Genomic DNA, 15,960 nt, shown 5'->3' with positions numbered 1-15,960 from the left:
ACATGTTCTCTCTCCCAATATGCCATTACCAGGTTTGCCAGGCTAGCACTGCAGGGGGAGCCCATTTCCACTCCAACTTTTTGATGGTAAATCTCATTATTAAAAAGAACAAAGTTATAGGATAGTACTGTATCAATTAGTTCTACTACAAGTTGAATCTCATCTGTAGGAGCATCCAAAATTTTTAACATATGTGAAACCCACTCAATTCCTACACTTTGTGGAATCGATGAATATAAATCTTTCACATCAATTGTTACAAAAAAGAATCTTCACTAAACACAAGTTTGTTAATATTTTCCAAGAATGACCATGAATCCTTAGAGATTTGCGTTTCAAGTTTTATGTATTTCTTTAGAATCTTATCAACTACCTTAGCACACGTGTAGGTAATGCTATTCCTACCATCCACTAAAGGCCGCATAGGTGGGTTATCAATACATTTGTGTACTTTTGGAATTTCAAACAAAATCGGGATTCTAGGGGCAGGTTGGATTAAGTAGTTATACAGTGATTCATCAGTCCTTGCCTCTGTGTATAATTCTTCTATAAAAGCCGTAACTTTCCTGTATGCACCATACATTTCATTTTTAGATGCTTCTACATAGGTATGGCTATCTAAAATTTCAGGCATTCTTCTATTATAATCAGTGATGTTCATTATAGCTATACCCCCTCCCTTATCTGGTTTCATGATGCGGACAGGGGCTTGACATAAAAATTTCAAATTATCTCTATCATCTCTACTGATATTAAAACTTCGACCTTTATTATGTCTAGTGGGGTGTCCTGTGTTCTTAAGACTACGACTATCTAATTCTCTAACCTGCTCGAATAGAGCTAATAAAGGGTGTAATGGTGGATTATAAACACTTGAGACATAATAGTCGGACTTATTGTTCATATCTCCACCCATTAAAGCCAATAGGTTAAGTTTCCTAATGAAGAGTTTAAGGTCAATCAAAGTAGTTGCTACATCAAGTTGTACTGTTGGAATAAATGTGTGAACTTTCGCTAGTAAATCAATCATTTCTGAGCTAATAACAATGTCAGAATAATTGAAAATCTTAAAATCCATACTAGAATTATACAAAATCTTACATTTAACATCTGTATTTAAAATAAGAACAGTGTCCGTGTCAACTACTATTTGTTCTTGTTCACATTCCTGGTTGACCTCGTTTTCGGTGGTACAGAATTCGAGGCTCGGTACCGAAAATTCCTTTGATTCAAATTACTAGAGAATTTATTCTGATTTGAATTGTTTTTATTGTTATTAGATGCTATCCTTTCACTCTGATGGTTAATACCCAAATTTACATTTTGCTGATTCATTGTTGTTACATTGTTGTTAGTCGGGGGGGTTAGCAAAGTCAACTCCTTGATTCTGAGTTCTGTTATAGTGTTTTGGGTACCATTCTCATCAACCAAAAGGCCACCCTGCGAACTGGGTGGTTTGGGGTAAGCTGTACCTACTTCGTAATCTTTAAGGTCTCTTTTGATTTTCTTAATTTTGGTAGAGTTAATTTTTGATAAGTACTGATCTATACTATCAAAAATTCGATCGTATTCAAAACGGTACCTAGAAAAACACATGTCGCTCTTAATTTCAGAATCAAGTCTGTTGATTTCATCTATGAGTTTATCCACAGTTTGTTGGTAGTGAATGCAAAGCACCTCCAACAATTCTAGGCCGTGCCTATCAAAAAGGGTTGTTAAAGCTTTGTGAAAAACTGATCCCGCAATCAGACCCGTAGGATACTGCCATAGTCTAAGTCCTTTAGGCACAATTTTTAAATTAATGCATTCCCTGAAGTATGCTATTTCTAGCTGTACTTTCCTTAATTTACATAGTCTCTCATCAGACATACTTAGTTTGGTAGATAAATCCGCTATGTAATAGATTTTAAATTATATAAGCTAATAGAAGTATTAGCTTTAGAGTATACCGATGATTGTATCCGCATTCTTACCACTTTAAGGATTAATTTGTCTATCATGTGACTTGTTTTAATTAATTAATTTATATAAGATACGTGATGTAGTAATGCTCATGTGTTTTCTTCTGAGAAAGTTGGGATATTGTACCTGACGAAAAGTGGATTTTATTTTTGTACACTTAAATTAAAGTTCTTTACGCATCATCTGTTTGCACGTATTGGCCGTTCTTGTGGTGGTACCAGGAACTGTGTGCTGTAGCGAGTTTGTTCCATCATAAATTCACCAGAGGATACCAAAATACTCCAACAAGTTCTTTCATAAACAAATAGCTGATCACAAAAGAATGGACTAAAATTAAATGCCAGTACAATTATAATCATATCCTTCAGAAAACATGACTTCATTTGTAACTGACAGATTGACAACAAACCCCTGAATGTTGATCCCAAAGTGAGGGATCGGGGAGCCTATGTAGACAATGAACTGCCCTTTGACTACCATGCATTTACTATTGTAAGGGAGCTGTGGCATACATGTCCAGAGAAGTAATCATTCCTCTGTACTCAGCTCTCATCAAGACAATCATTCAATATAATGCCCCATATGGTATGTACCTGTACAAACACTTGTCACAACTGGAGTGACCAAAATGATTTTCTTTTAAATAATTCACTGGCCTAAATCATGAAAACTATTAGATCATCTGAAATCATTGTCCCTCTTCTTGTAATCATACAGATATTAAGAGGTGACCTCTGTCTTATATATACAGAGCCTCAATAGACCATACTTGACCTATTACACATTTGCAAGTCCAATGGTATCATGAACACCTGCTCAAAGGATCTCAATTTCTTTTGCGACATAAATAAAACATGTTGGGTGGATAGGTATGTATCACAGAGAATACATTTTCTATTGAATCGTCTTCCACTCCACATAAATTGAAGTACTTTATTCAAATGTAATTTGGACAAATATATGGGAAACAAACCACAAATTCATCCCCAGTTTAGCACCCATGTCCCTCCCCCACTGATAGTTGCAAGTAAATGCCCTCAGCATATCTTTATTCTGGGCATATCTAGGTTATCTGTACACAAAATATAACAGCTAAAAATTACCAATAGAATGTAAGGCTAGCCTACTTAAGATCCTCACAGATCAATGGCCTGGTATGTACTTATGAACATAAATAAAGAAGGATTTATATTAATCTTCAGCTTCAGTGGCCACCCAATGTTCATTCCTTCGCAGACTGAATAACGCTCTTCAGCTTTTTGTAATGCTTTTAAATTTTCCTTGTATCCTGGTGCACTGACATTTGTGTCAATTGTCCTTTTCTTCAAGGCAAAGACTTCAGACCTAGAGATATGGTACCTCTGATGTCACAGTAAAGGGAGAAATGTATAATGTGTGTATGAAAAGGAATTTTTTAAGAAGTGCATGCAGACATTCATATTTGAATCCATTCAGAATCTCAGATTGAATACTTATTTTGGTTTATATTTGTTGGCTGAGATAGGATGGCAAAACAAAATCTTTTTTTCAGCCTCCATTTATCCCCTTTTCATTGGATACCTGGGTCGGAAAGCTCCAGATGTATCAGATATATTACAATTAAAAACAAGCAAATATTTGTTTCAAAACATTGGTGACTGTATTACTACATTAAAAGTTATAATGTAAGCATTGTTCTGAAAAAAATTAGAATTATGTTTAGTGCTTTAATAACTGAATCCGGATGTAGTTATAAAAGCAATGCTAGAGAATCTGTGAAACACTTAATCCAACCATAACAGAAAAACTGAAGGAATGATATTTGAAATAATCAGATAAATAAAAAATTAAGAAGAGAAATGAAAAGAAAAGTAGTAGAAAATATGGAAAGTACTGTGACATCCTCTACTATCCTGGGTCAATAAGTTATGAACTTCAGTTTTCACTACTAACTCCAGTGTGAGACTGTCACTTAAACAGGAGTAATATTTCACAATTTTGCCTTAATGGCACAACAGGAACACATTCTATAACCTGGGACTGGACTGTATACTTTTGTCCATCCCTAATGTAACTCCTTATTACTCACTCCAGAGCAATGTGCCCCAGTTTAAGACCTCTGATACACTCAGACTTCAATAAATTGAATCTTACACATCCAAACAATTCTGGGAAGGCCTGACACAGATTTCCAGCTGTGTTCCTTCCCCCAAAATAATATAGTAACAGGCTGCTACCAGTCAGAACATCTACATGTCCTTTTAAAGGGGTGTCCAATTATTAAAATTAGATATCAAAACAAATGGTAGCAAATGACCTAAAGCAGCCAGGCTTTTGGAGTGGCCTGGCAATTATCAAAGCAGGTATAAGCACTTTCAAATCACTAAAGAATACACTAATTCACCAGCTACAATGTAAGATAATAAAAATATTTAATAATGAGCAAAATTATTAAAAATATAGAACAGTAATTTAAATAAACAAACAGAATTCAGTCACCAGGAAAATGAAATTAATACTGAAGGATAGAAATCCAAATTTAGAATAACTCTGACTAATTAGCTACATATAATTTCCTATCTAGCTGAAGGACACTGTCCCTGTTCTAAACATAATATTACAACAGAGCAAAGGCAGGTTTACAGTTCTTGGTGAGTCCTTTGGCTATCCACTGCTCAGTATAACTGTGAACAGTGAACACAACTCAACTATGAACACAACAACTGAACTGAACTGAACTGTCTTCAGCAGGCTCTTTTATAAACTAGGTTAGCTGTCTTAACTGTTCCAGTTCTTATTTTTATTTCACTCTTTGAAAATCAACAAACAGCTGTTCTTCTGAAGTTCCACCGTCTCTGGCAGTAAACACTGAGCATCTGAGCACATTCCAATAACATCATCTGTAGATCAGTTGACTCTGATATAGTTTGCATTTAGAATCTAATGTACAAATATGCATAGGTAGACATGTAAAGGAACACTGTCCAACTTTTAACACATTCTGTACAGAGTATTAACTAACATACAAGAACTTATTTACAATACCATAGCTAGTCATGCTGGCATATATCACACAGGTTAATCTGAAATTATGTACAAAATGTCAGCCAGATACGCTAGCACAGATGACATTGTCTATATTCTTCACAAGTACATGTGTAGATAATGTATCAGAAAAAAGGGTAAGAAATAGAAAAAAAGAAAAATATATACTAGAGACTGGCATAGACGGTAAGTAAAAAAGTTAGTTTAGCAGAGAAATGGTAAAGCTTGGGGATGGATAACAGAAACCTATAAGAAAAACAAAAGAACAGATGAACAATTTTTAAGGGTGCATTTGCTTGTTTTTTGTTGTTTTTATATATGCTGTGTGTTTTTTGTAGAAACAAATAAGTAGTAAAGAAATAAAGTCCAAACCACCACACTGGTAATAAAATCGATTCTTTTTACTTCCAACCACAACAGATGAGCGCTTTTGTCTAATAGATAGACTTCATCAGATGAAAGCACTGATATCATGATACACTTATATATAAAATCACAAACAATTAAGAATCCATTAATTGTAATTTAAAGGAATACAGGTTCAAAAACCTAATATCCAATTTTAAAAAGACTTCCCAACTTTCAAGACTTTAATAAACACATATATATTCTATATGCAAACATTAATAATATAATTGTTCAACTGATAAAATACAAATAATAAAAATGTGCAACAATTTTAAAAAATATATATATAAAAATGTTATAGTCTTTTGGTTTATTATATACTTTCAGCTTTTTTATGTAGCACAGATTTTATACTGATGTAGTCATTTAAACCTGGTGGTGAGTTTGAATTCAGCCTGAGCTGCCATATCAGCTCTTTGTATAGTAAATGGTTCTTGAGGTCTCCCCCTCCCTTGTGCAAACCATACCTAACTGTATCAATAATACCAAACCTAAAACTGGATACACTTGAACATGCAGTGCTGTGTTTATATAGAGCATTGGTCTCCCTATGAGTTCTAATTTCATATAGATGTTCATAAATTCTATCCTTGAAGGGTCTCTCGGTTTTACCAATATAATATGCCATACATGTAGTACAGATAGCAATATATACTAGCATGTTGGATCTACAATTCCCCTTAACAAGCTTCACCACACTTTTAAGACTATTGTTAAGTCTAATGGTATCCTCAGTCCATATAAAAGAACACACGCTACATGCCCCACAAGGTGCAGTTTTTTTGTATGGTAATTTCCCTCTTTCTCCTTGTTCCAAGAGTTTCTTAAAGTTGTTTCCTACCCTGTATGTAAAAATAGGTTCTTTACCTACCCTCGTGTACACATCCTTGTTAGTTTTCATAAGGTTCCAGTTATTTCTAACTATATGTGTAAAAGTGCCTGAAAAAGTGCTATATTCAACAATACAGGCTGTATTATATTTAGTTTTACTATCCTGTGTATTGTAGTCCTTAGTAAATGAGTGACCTAAAAGTGCTTTATACTTCTTACCCCATTCCTTCTTCACTTCTTCCAAAATCTCAAAAACTAATTCCATGGGGTATTCCCTTTCTACAAAGCATTTACCAAGAAATGTAAATTATTTTTCTAAATCCTGAGGATCTGATGTCATTCTGGCTATTCTTACAGCCTGTCCCTTGATCAGACTTTTCTTCTGCGTAAAAGGATGGTGACTAGTGAAATGCAAGTAACTATTGCACCATGTAGATTTCCTAAAAATGTTAGACTTGAAACCTTCCTTTGTTTTAGAAATAGTCACGTCCAAATAGTCAATACTTTTATCATTAATAGTATAAGTGAATTTCAGAAAGCTAGTGCTGGACTCCAAATAACCCATAAAATGGTGTAATTCATCCTTAGTACCATCCCACAACACAAAAATGTCATCCAAAAATCTTAGATAAAGTCTAATGTTGTGGTAAAATGGTGTAGGGAAAATTGTCCTGTTCTCCCATTCCAGCAGTACGAGATTGGCGTAGGTGGGGGCGCAAGCTGCCCCCATCGCAACCCCACTGATCTGCTGGAAGAATTCTCCCTGGAACTGGATATAGTTGGAGTCCAAAATAACCTCCATCAGTTCTGCCACTAAAAGAATTACTACCCCAGTTTCTCAATGCTGAATGTGGAGGGCATATGTAGTTCCACTGCACCATAGAGGAGATTGGTAATACCATGCCAGCATTTCATGAAATAGCCTGTTTCCCTGAGTTACTGGGAGACACAGATTACACCCATACTGTTATCAAGGCCCCATCTGGGGAAAACAGGGACAATGGTGTATCAACTGTAAGGCATTTCACTCCATCAACAGCCAAGGTGTCTGCGTTGCATAGGGTATAGTATGTAAAGCTTCAGTGCACCACCAAACAGTTTACATGTTTTCCACATCTGCCATGAGTCTAATTTATATCATTAGTTTATGTGGAGTGATTTCCCACAGTGCCATCTTATTGATGAGTATTGGTATGCCATGGAGCTATGGCTAAAGATGCTAATTAGAGAGTCACAATTAATGGTAGCGAATGCATACAAAACCACTTAGACACAGACCAGAATCATTGTCAACTACGTATCTGATTTGATGAAGTACCATCTCCACTGTCTAGATGTCTCTGGAGGTACCTTATAATATTATCCTGAAACATGCAGTGAAATATTTACTGTGTGTGAAATACTATGCAGCATGTTGCTATGCGACCAAATATGGCAATGGAATAGACATTTGACAGGAGGATGTCCCAAGATCAGCAAGTAGAGAAGGTACCTTTTGAAGAGTCCATAGAAGTGCCTGCCACAGGGGATGACCATGTGAGGTGGGGTCAGGTGCAGTATGCTGTGGCACTAGCTAAGAAGCAGCATCTGATTCATAGCTATGGGCCAGATTAACCACAGTACCCAACAGTAACAATGATGCATGCAGTACTGCAACCAGCTATGACATGAAGTGCATGAACTGGCCATGCTGTGCATCAGACACAAGCTACCTACTTAAAATGTACTGAGGACTGGACACTCGTGTCATCATATGTACTGGGAATGACAGCAGCAGTGATAGGGGTCAATGATGGGCTGTGTGATTATGTTGGGGGGGGGCTAATGATGTCTGTGAGTATGTGTCTCTTGGTCTGGTGAGTGTGAGGACTAGAAAAACTACTCAGGGAGATGGTGGTGTCTCCACTGTGTTGTGCCTGGGCAGGGATCATTGGTGCTGGTGGGTGGATGTGACTGTGTATGGACACAGGTCCAGCAAAAGATGCAGCACTGTGCTAGGGTCTGACAGGCAGGTCTACAGCACATGCAGAAGATATGTGCATTGACCATGCATGCCCTTCCTGTGGGGGCACCCTCTCCATTGAAGGTCATTAAAATGATCTACAGCATGCATGCAGGATGAAGTGCTTCATGTGTGTGAATGCCTTGATGTGCAATGGGTGATTTTAAGCAACACCATCATGTTAGCATGTACATCCATGGCATACTGCAATGCCTTCAGCACTGGTTGGAGGTGTCAATGTGGTGATGTTATGGGACCTAGATTATGCTCTTGGCCTCCAAAGAAGTGGAGGAATAGCAGCCATGAGAATGGCTTTTGCCGTGATGGATGGTCACACAAGGACATTGGCAGCATACAGGCTCCCTACCCTTGCTTTACAAAATGCAACATAAATGGGCCAGACCCTCCTGCTGGTCATCATGCAAGCCACATGCCACTCCAACCAGATCTGTTATGGTTCCATTAGTATCTGCTTGTCCCTACATAGTGGTCCTGTACATATGCTGAGCAGTGATCATAAAGACATTCAGCGCAGGAGAGGGGCAGTACCCATTATATTTCAAGTAAGTCAAGAGACAAGACCTGGAAGCAATAGAAATAAGACAACTCTGATCTTACCAAGCAAAATCACAAGCAACTTAGGAATCTAGCCAAAAAACAAATCAAACTAGACAAACAAAATTACTTTCTAGGCCTCCAAAGCAAATACTCAGTAAACCCCAAAATATGTTGGCATAGCATCAACTCCCTACTGAAACCTAGCAAAATTACTACCCCTACCCATATCTCTCCCTATAACAACAACAACAATGATATAGCCTCCCAGTTTAACCACCATTTCATTAACTCAATACAAACTCTGTCCACTCAACTATCTAGCACTGATAACCCACCAACTACAACCATAGATAGCCCTCCAAATAACTCTGCCAGTAGACCATCCTTCTCTCTCAAACCTGTTCCCACACCTAAAATTAAAAAACTCCTCCTCACCCTAAAACCAACTAAACTAGCAACAGATGGCATACCTGCTAACTTCCTGAAAATAGCAGCAGACTCCCTATCATATCCAGTCTCCATCCTAATAAACAGGTCCATTCAGGAAGCTTATGTACCACAACTATGAAAAATATCCTACATTATACCCCTTCATAAAGGTGGCAAATCTTATGATTTTTCCAACTACCGGCCCATAGTTATACTTTCTCCCCTATCAAAACTCCTAGAGAAATGCATTCACTTGAAAGTAATGCAGTTCCTGAACTCACACAATCTTCTCTCCCCCACTCAGCATGGTTTCTGCCCTCACCATAGCACAACTACTGCCCTTCTCTCCTTCACCAATCAGGTCAATCATTACATAAATAACAATAACAATAACTTTGTTTCTGCTATCTTTTTAGACCTCTCAAAAGCATTTGACATGGTCTCTCACCCCAAAATACTAGATACTCTTAACTCTATATCCTTTGCATCCCACACTATCTCCTGGTTTAAAAGATACTTATCAGATAGACAACAAGCTGTGCAATGGCAAAACGAACTATCCCCTCCTCTTCCTAAATCTTTAGGAGTACCACAAGGCTCAATACTGGGCCCACTACCTTTCTCTATTTTTACAAACAATCTACACAGCTCCTCCAGGCAAGCCACTATAATTCAGTATGCAGATGATTCTACACTCATCTGTGCAGCCCCATCTATTTCCACCCTACAAGAGCTAGCCCAAGAGTAATTCTCTGCTATTGAAAATTGGATCACTGACATCCAACTCATTCTTAACCCCAATTGTTTACCCCAATAAAACAAAATATACCCCCTCAACTTTCTCTATCTCATCCAGAAATGGCACAGTCATTTCTCCACCCACCCATACAAAACTCCTAGGGATATAAATAGACAATAACCTGTCTTTTGACATTCACATAGCACAAACCATCCAGAAAGTTCATAAAAAAGGGAACCCACTATAGACACAAAAACTTCCTCGCAGATAAAGCAAGAATTACCTTAGCTGAAACTCACCTCTTATCAACACTCACATATGCAGCACAAATCCTAACCCATATTAAAAAAACAGATTTGGACAAGTTAGAGACATGTTATACCAAAATAGCCAAATTTGCCAACAGCTCACCATTAGAGCCCATCACTGTCAAGTACTACAAGAAATTCAATGGCTAGAATGTCTTCATTTACTAACTTACCAACAACTCACATGTGCCTTTAACATTATTAACTACCCAGAGAAAACTCCAGCCCTAAAGCAGCTACTAACCTCTTACTCTACCAGTCGCACTCTCCGCTCATCTAATAAACCTCTCCTCAGTATTACAACTGCTAACAATACTGCTGGTAAATCCCTATACTCCCATATCATATCCAAAAAAATGGAACAAACTTCCTACTAATATAACCTCTACAACTACTAACATGCAATTCAGAAAACTACTCAAACCACATCTCAGGGAAACCTGGATCTGTCCATGTATTACATGACAATTGCCTCCACATTCTTCTTGTTTCCACTTGTTGCACTACTCACATTAGCAGTAAGTGTAAACAGTTCATACTGTATGTACTGATATGCAAATATAGCATTTATAGTCATATTAGTTCCTTCCAGCTGATTTTGTAACTAATTATATTTTAATTCTGCAATGCCACTTAATTGTAAACTGCCAACTTTCTTTTGAATGTCTACGATTGTAAAAAATTGTTACATATTACTCTATGTATTTCTCTTTGTAGCAACTACTTACTATGTGTTAATTTGTGGAGCTTTTCTCCCCAGGCATCCACTGAAAATGTACCTGGTCCAGTTGGATTTTCCCAGTTAACAAATGTAAAATAAAATAAATAAAAATAAATATTGCTAGCCACCAGAGCAGTAATCCCCGCTACCCCCTCCCCATGCTCAATAGAGCTACCAGCAACCAAGGATGAATGCAAGACTGGAGATGAGATCACTTCCTATGCTGGTGTGTGAGCCATCTCCTGTCCTTCTGTGGCATCCTGATACTGAAAGTGAGGGAACTGCACAGGCAGAGAATCTGTGACCATGGAAAATGGAAGGGATATCATCATCATCATTTACAACCCACTTTTTTCCATTTTCTACATGCAGTTGGGGTATCAAATCAACTGCCACATCTCTCTCTTACTTCAGTGGCACTCTCTTACTTTCTGTGACAATCATGCCTGACTGCCACAGTTTTCTCACAGGGAAACCATTCATCCATCTCTTTACTGGATGCCCTCTTTTCCTTTTGCTTACTCCCTGTCCATCTGAAATCTTCTTCACCAGGTTGTAATCTGTTCTTTTTGACTTTGTCTGTAATTGGAGCTACTTGGGCTTCTGTTCTGATGGTCCAATTTCTTTGATGCCCCACAGTGAGCATCCTACCACCTATCTCAGGCACTTCATCGCCATCATCTCTACTATCGTACTGCCCAGGCTTTCTTTCTCATACAGTTGTACTGGTTACACCACTGTTTTGTACACACAACATTTTAGTTTCTTTGGCATTCTTCTATCACACGCTACACCTGATGCTCTGTGTCAGTTAGCAGTAGCCCTTCTGATTGTAGCTTTCACCTCCTTATTCAGACTTTGCTTCTTCTCAGCCACCCCTCCTGGATACTTGAAGCTGTTAACCTGTTCCACTATTTTCCCATTAGGCTCAATTTTCAACTTCTTCTAATTCACCCATTTAATGCTACTATAACTGCCTTATCTGTACTCAGTTTCATCCAGTATGCCTTCTATTTTGCATTTCATTCCCCTATTATTTGCCGAAGTTGTAGTTCAGAGACTGTCTGTAATGTCACATCATCTGCATTGAGCAGCTTTATAGAACTGTCTCTTCCAGCCTATTTGCTAATGTAGTCTATTACCAGTAAGGACAGCAGTGGGCTCAGAGATGAACCCTAATGCACATCCACACCTACTTAGAACCCCTCTGTGAGTCTGAACATGGTTCGTACTTGTGTCACTGTGTCATTGTACATAGCGTCCACTAATTTTACCAATGTTTCTCTGATTTTGAATCATTAAAGAACTATGCAAATCAGCTTTCTTGGGAACTAATCACATACTTTCTCCAAGTTTAGGAATGCCCAGTTGGATTCATTCCTCATCTCTATTTTTTTCTCCGCTATCTGTCTCACAACAAATACCAGGCCACTTGCGCTGCATTCTGAACTGAATCTGAACTGCTTATCCCCAAGCTAGCTTTCTACTCCTGTGCATATTTGTTTATCAGTTGCCCTCCACAGAACTTTCATGCAGTATGCCAGGAATTTGATATGCCTATACTGCCCATAGTTGTGAGTGTCCATCTTGTTCTTGCTCACTGGTACTAGAATGCTTATTATCCAGTCATCTGGGGCAAAACTTTCATTGGATGAGGGGGTTAAAGCTAGAATAAAATGGGCTGCAGCCAACTGGCACAGAGTGTCATAGGTAATGTATGACAGAAGAAAGCCAAAGAAGCTGAACAATAAGGTGTACAAAACAGTAGTGTGACCAGTACTATTGGATGGTGCAGAAACCTGGGCAGTAAAGGCAGAGCAGAGGAGGAAGCTAGAGATGATGGAGATGAAGTACCTGAGATGGTTGCAGGTGCATACTGTGGAACAGACAAAGAAATGAAGACATCAGAGCAGAAGCCAAAGTAGCTCTAATTGCAGAGAAGGTCAAAGGAAACAGACTACTGTGGTTTGGGCACATGTGCAGAAAAGCAGAAGACAATCTGGTGAGGAAGATTTGGGACAAACAGGATGAAGGCAAGAAGAATTGAGGGAATCCAACAAAGAGTTGGATGAATTACATGAGAGAAAACCTGCAACAGTCAAGTATGACTGCTAAAGAAGGTAAGACCCTGGCAATGAATCCGCAGAGGCAACAACAGTTGTGTGTTTATGGAAGTGGGTGTAATGACACCATTAAGATTGTGGTTAAAGGTATTGTTTAATTATGGCCTACAGAAATGCTAGGGTATAAATACAGAAGCAAATATGGTTACTGTGCTACTGGCCTGGGACATTCGTTATATGCTATAGTGCAGACCCTAACACCATCCTACTTTACCTATATGTTTGCATTGTACTATGATGGCACCACACTATTCCACACTGAGTGCCAGAGGCTGCACATCACATGGTGGCAGCAGCAGCATACATGGATGTCAGGCAACTACTATATTCTTCTGGACTGTGACATGATAAGTGTATGTGGCTTCGCAAGTTACTGAGGATGGCAGAGCTCCCAGATAACACTATAAGGAGTCAGAAATATGTCTGTAACTTATGTAAAGACACTACTGGGAGCACCTGCTGGGGGACTCCTATGAGGGTCTCCAATGCACAGTGGGTGCCTGGCACAGTCATGCCACTGTAGTAATTGCTGTTACTGGTACCAACCAATTTGGTGAGCAAGGCAGGAATCACTACCATGACCTTAAGAAGCACCACATTAACCTTTTATGCCAGTGAGAAGAAGAGGTCAATTGTACTTTTAAGTATGCATACCAGGTCATTTTTACAGTATTTTTGACAAGTGCATGCTTTTCCTTTTTGTTACTAATTTTCAGCTCCAGAACATATAGAAGAGAAACAGCTCCTCTTTCTCAGCTGTATGGAGCATCTCAACAGGTGGCAGAGTAAGTCAGATTACTGTCATACTCTAAGCAAGTATTGAATATTATATTATATGATATGATATGATAGTAGCAACATATTGTACAAAGTTATAATTACATGGAGGTAACTGCAATATCCATATGCACCACCTGCGCATACTGCTGGATACACCCACTGTTTATTCTGTATGATACCCAAATGCATGTTTACTGTAACAGTGTGTCAGTCACCCAAGCTGTTGACCATCTACCATGATGTGACAATTTCCACAGCTCAGGTAGTCCTAGAACAAGGAAATTGCTCATCTCCCCATATTTACTGTGTATCACCTCACCCAGTACCTTGCTTCTGCCACTTAGAAATGGTCTACCCATGGCATTCTAACATTATGACTGTTCTAGCCCACAGCACATATCAACTTACACTATGGTAGTTGCCCACCATATCAGGATACCTGCTCATTTTAACAACCCTGTCTTTTCTGCCTGTGGTATGACACACAATCAGTATTTATCTAATTGTTGCCTTCTACCCACTGATCTGTGTTTTGTGCTTAGTTGTCTGCCTCTATTTCTATCACTATACCTTCTTTCCTTCTCCTGCCTTTCTATTACATACTTCCCCATCTACCCTTTTGGGAAAAAATAAATAAAAAAGGACAACTGCCCCCCAAAAAATTACCCTTCCTCCCACTAGTCTCACACTTTCCTTCCTTGTATCCTACTGCATATTCCTCTGCTTGCTCTATACCCTTTCTGATTTTCCTATGCCCCCATTTACTCACAATTTGAATAAATAAAAATTAGCAGGGACCTTGCAGAGAGCCACATATTTTGACTTGCAGCAGTTCTTGTAGTGTCATAAGATTGCGCTGTCACTGCACTTGCAGAAGACTGCTATATTTGTTGGCAATGTCATTTATGCAGGTATGTTTCTTAATTAGTTAATAATTAAGGCACTAAATGTCCTATTCTTATTTGATAATTGCCTTAGATCTGCATTCTGCTACTCAACATCACCACAGCAGCCCTTGCACTTCTGCATTAGGCATGTTTCTGAGCCTCTGGGCATATGTTAATGGAAGCTGAAGTATACATGCAGCTCACTCACAACTTTTTTATTATTTCCCATGTATTAGCAATAGGCAATTTCTTCAAGAAAAGACACATAAAGTTAACTAATATGCTACAGTTGGCAGACAGAAATAAAGATTGCCTTATTTATCAGTAAAGAAAGAAGATTTGACAAAAGGGTGCGGTGACTAAACAAAAGCAGTATTACCCTGTACAGTAAAATCAAACAAAAAGTACCGCAATCTAATGTGCACATGAACAGGAATTGCACTAAAAATATACTGAGACAGAAATAAATCAGGCTACATAAAGACTCTGCTAATGGAAACAGACATAAACCACTTGGAAATTGTTTGGGCAAAATCATTTAAGCAAAGCTTGGGAAATGTTATCAGTGGACAGCAAAGGGTCATGCAGAGGAAATTGTGACTGTCTCATCTACAGAGGCAAATAACAAAAAACATATTGCCGCAGATATTTCAATGCCAGGACAAAAACAAGAATGGAAAATATCCAATGTGACTGCTTACTTCCCAGATATCTGAGCTATCATTTTTGTTTCTTCTTTTCATGCAGAATAAGGTCAAGTCTTGCAATTTTAATAAAATCAAACAAACATATGATGACTGTCTCTTTCATACAAACTAATTACTGTTGGCTAAACTGGCACTGAACTGTTATACAGGGCAGTAGTTGTGCTGGAAGACAGAGCAGAATGATAACCCATAGAAAACAGATAATTTCATTATCATCATAAAACAAAACACACATACACACACATATTCAAACACATGCACAAAAACTACACCTGTGTGCATACATGCAATGAACACACACAGACCAGAATTATTTGTTTCATTACAGAATTAATATATTCCCATTTGCCAAGAATTTACAACCAAAAAGTGAGAATGTTTAAGGAGTGTATATGGGAATATCTTATACTATTACAAAGTGTAGATTAGGCATTGCTTATTTACCTGAGTTCTGGCAGGTATATATCTCATTTATTTAACA

This window comes from Protopterus annectens, chromosome 3.part1, assembly GCF_019279795.1.
Source record: "Protopterus annectens isolate FY-2018-M chromosome 3.part1, PAN1.0, whole genome shotgun sequence".
Taxonomy (NCBI): domain Eukaryota; kingdom Metazoa; phylum Chordata; order Ceratodontiformes; family Protopteridae; genus Protopterus; species Protopterus annectens.
The sequence above is the reverse complement of the archived record's forward strand: the minus strand, read 5'-3'. Positions refer to the sequence as shown.